At 35.7% G+C, this 4,464-nt stretch overlaps 1 protein-coding gene across 1 annotated transcript in view; it reads left to right on the forward strand.

Annotated features, from left to right (window-relative positions):
- The window catches only part of LOC108762996 (putative nuclease HARBI1), a 7,467-nt gene that overhangs the window by 1,022 nt on the left and 1,981 nt on the right, over nt 1-4,464 (forward strand). The window lies entirely within an intron of this gene.

The raw sequence follows: 4,464 nt of genomic DNA on the forward strand, positions 1-4,464 counted from the left end.
CTTGTAACTGTAACTTCGTTACAAGTAACGAGTTACTTCCATTCCCTGATTACGCGATACCCCTTTTGTAACGTATTTCGCCCAATTACGCAACTTTACGAGCCCTTGGTTCGACACGTCCGTCCCGCTCGAACGTCTCGCTAAGACTTCCTTTCTAACATGGCTGACTCTCTTCCCACGCTGTCGGGAAGAAACAGTTCGCTCTGTTTCCCGCGGTCAGTTCGGTGTTCCCGAATCTGGTTTCTTTCTGGTAATAACATTCATACGGCCTTTCGCGGTTACTAATACATCGAATAATTAGGAGTTGCTCTCCTTGACACAAAATAATTCTGGACTTTCCGCTTTAATACATTTCACAGCGGATAATTAAATTTTGTCGTTGAACAAATTCAGCAATGGCCTGTGATTGGTCGATAACTTCCTGGATCTCTCAATAATTATAAAATAAGTTGAAATAATATGAAATGACTCTAAATAATTCGCGTTTAACTCTTTAATTGTTCCTGTTGCTGAATAAATTCAATCACAATACTTAATTAGTAAAATGTTGATATGCGAGTACGTATGTATACCTCTATGTCTGAAATAATTCGTGCTTGACGAAATAATTATAATTACTTTAGAAATGGCTCATTCTGCCCTAGATAATTCAAAATAATTACTGGAAGTGATTTTAATATCTTTAATTACCAAATGTCCCGCATATGAAAATTTTAGTCCCTTATGACACTTTAGCGTGACTTAACGCTATATAACTTACTTGGAACAAACTTTGCTTTACCTTTTGTTAATAATTAATATGGAATCTCTGTATCGAGAACGTACTGAAATAATCGTTTAAATAGCCCTTTGGCTACGTTTAGTAATTTTGATATGTCTATCTTTGTCTTTCCACTATGCTTTGTTCCAAATATTTTACATGCTTCAAATTAATTGTTATCATGCGAAATAATTAGGTTCGTGTAACCTTGTAATGAAATAAATGTTTTTAACTTAATAATATCAAATACTTGCTAATTAATAGCTTCTTACCTTCTAGGTCTTAATCTACTTATACTTTATGTTTCAGGGTCACCCATCATTCTCAGCGATATTTCTACATGGTAAGTATTTTATTTTTTATTTGTGCATTAATTCACGTTGTGCTAGCATAGCTTATTTTAATTATTTATTTTCTTTTTCAGGTTACTCTGCTGGAATGACTCTGAATCGCCTTTTTGTCTTGAGGATTAGGTAGGTTAAGTATTATTTTGGTTATTTCTGTTTTTCCTCTTTTTACTTTTTCTGATAATCTAGTTCTTTTATTAATAAAACATATAAAATTAAAATATCGAATATTCCTTTAAGATCAATTAATATGTAACCTTGGTATTTAGGTAAGTGTAAAATAATTATTGTTTTTCTTTTTGTGACTCTTGCACCTCGGATAGACTTGACCTTGTACAAAAATAACTGTGTAAATGAATGAAAATCATAGATAAAATAATTAAATGCTAATTATGGTGGTCGTGTCGTCCTACTCCTGCTAATTGGCATATGCCGTTCGCGTTGTTGTCTCCGGCTGCTTTGCATCGTCCGGAAATTGCTTCCTTTCCGTCACTGTTATTCTCGGCGTTACGTTCTGTAAAGTTTTTATATTTCTTTTCATAGTTAATTATATATATGGATGGAGAAAAATGCACTCGGTTGCAAGGTTAGGTTGTGACCGGATCACTATGTCGGATCTTTGCGATCTCGGGTCTTTCGTTACTTAAATAATTAATTCGTGTTATTTCACAGGTAAAATGTCTTACCTTTCGGTCGCCACTCTGTTTTCCCATCTAACAGAGAAGGATGTTGAATCCAGGTTGTACCATGGAATCGGGCTCAGCACGCGCGACGTCCCCTTATTGGTGACTTCCTTCTACGCCTTGCTTCGATTTGCCCTTTGGTCGAGATGTCTGGTGTGCCGGAAACGTCTCCGTCGAAGTGCAGCGATATATAACTATATATAGTTATGGTGGTGTTCGCGAAATAACTACGCTTGGGGCTCGTTTGGTGTAACAACTTATAGAATCTTTATTAAAACAACACCAATAATTTATTTATTCGGCCCTCATTCACACAAATCGCTCACTCACACTCGATTCACACTATAAGACTATCTCTCCTTTGTTACGACGTCTCCCTCTAACCTACATTGTCGCGTCGCGTCGCACTCACGACGAAATGGCCGTTAAACAAGATGGCCGCCCGACAAGGTGGCGTGATATTTCATCACCAACTGCGCACAACGGGTTGCTAAGGTTATGACCTCGTTACTACCGCGCTAATTACTCGCGTCGGTTAGCCGGTATCCGTGCCGTGCACGTGTTACTACCGAATATTGGCGTTAGCTCGCCAATTTCCGCACTCTCGCGGTCACTAAGGGATATTTACCCTATTACGCGATTTACACACTTTATTCCGCGTTACGCGTCGTCTAATTCAAGACTAGCAACGATACGGTATATCGCGATACCTGTTTTGTATCCGAATTACGCTTTATTATACAATTTCACAAGCCGTGTGGTTCGACACGTCCGTCCTACTTGAACGTCTCATCACGACTCTCCAGCCAACATGGCTGTTGCTACTGCCTCGGTCTCATGAAGAAGCAGTTTGTTCTTTTTCCCACGGTCGGATCGTGTACCCCGAATCTGGCTCTTTCCTAGTTATATCATTCATTCGGCCTTTTGTGTTTAGTAATACATCAAATAATTAGGAGTTGATCTCCTTTACACTAAATAATTGTGGACTTTCCGCTCTAATACATTTTTCCGCGGTCAATTAAATTTTGTCATTGGACAAATTCAGCATCGCTCTGTGATTGGTCAACTGGTTTCTAATCTCTAAATATGCGCAAACTAAATTGCAATAATTGGAAATGACTCTAAATAATTAATCCTTCGCTCTTTAACAGTTCCTGTTGCTGAATTGATTCAATTTCAATAGTTAATTGATAAAATATTGATATGCGAGTATATCTATGTATGTCTTTGTCTAAGACAATTCGTATATTATGAAATAATTACAATTACTATATAAATGGCTAGTTACGCCTTAGATTGCTCTGAAATAATTACTGTAAGTAAAATTAACGTCCTTGGTTGCCAAATATCTCGCATATTAAAATTTTGTCCTTTGTGATACCTTAATGCGTCTTAGCGCTATACGATTTATTTGGAACAAATCTCACTTTACTTTGTACTGATTATTAATTTGGAATCTTTGTCTCAACATTGTCCTGAAATAATTGTTTATATTGCCTTTTGGTTAAGTTTATTAATTTTGATATGTCTGTCTTTGTCTTACCAATGCGCTTTGTTCCAAATATTTTACATGCTTGAAATAATTATATATCATGCAAAACAATTAGGTTGACTAAACCTTATCAAGAAATAAATGTTTTTAACTTCATGACATCAAATACTTGCTAACTGATAGCTTCTTACCTTCTAGGTCTTAATTCACTTATACTAAATATTTCAGGGTCACCCATCATTCTCAGCGATATTTATTTTGGTAAGTACCTTATTTTTTATTCGTGTATTAATTCATGTTTTGTCCATATATCTTATTTTAATTATTCCTTTCTTTCAGGTTGCTACGCTGGAATGGTTTGGATCGCCTTGCTGCTCTGAGGATTAGGTAGGTTGAGGGCCGTATTCATAGTCAGAACTTATTCTTAAGACCGCCTTAAGCATAGTCTTAAGATGCCCTCTAGATTCATAGTCAAAAAAGAAGGTGGGATTTAAGCAAGTACTCAAGGTATACCTTGTTCAAGATTATCTTATTTGGAAAAGTCTGAATGTGATTCATAAACACATCTAAACATTTGATTGAGGCTACCTTGTTAACCATGAATTCATAATCATTTAAGACAGCCTTATTTCACGCACATATTGATAAATAAGACGATCTTCGCGAAGATGTGTCTGAGTACGTCTTAAGCAGTAATTTTTGGAATATTAAGCGAGATAGTTTGTAAATAGTTGCTTCGGTCGTATTTTATATAAAAGTATATAAAATACTTTTATGTATAATTGACCTATAGTGATAATAGAGGTTTGCATTTTATACTTTCTTCTGTGTTACATCGTTATATGTGCTACAAACTTAACCTAACTATTTTGTTTTGTAATCGTATTTTCACCGGTAGAGTAGCAAAAAACTCTTCTTATTATGACAATGGATTTGGAAAATCTGAGAAATTTAGAGATGGATGAGTTAAATTTTTCGAATGATGAAGAAGAAGAAGAAGAGTGGCTGATACGTGCTCCTAAGCGATATCTCCGTGATTATCAAAATCCTTTTGAATTCTACAGTGAATGGGAATTTAAAAGAAGATTCCGTTTCTCCAAAAATTCAATAATGTTTGGTATTTTACCTTTAGTAGAAGAAGGATTAGCTAAAATAAACAATCGAGGCTTGCCAATATCTCCT

Source organism: Trachymyrmex cornetzi, unplaced genomic scaffold, assembly GCF_001594075.2.
Source record: "Trachymyrmex cornetzi isolate Tcor2-1 unplaced genomic scaffold, Tcor1.1 scaffold332, whole genome shotgun sequence".
Classification (NCBI taxonomy): Eukaryota; Metazoa; Arthropoda; class Insecta; order Hymenoptera; family Formicidae; genus Trachymyrmex; species Trachymyrmex cornetzi.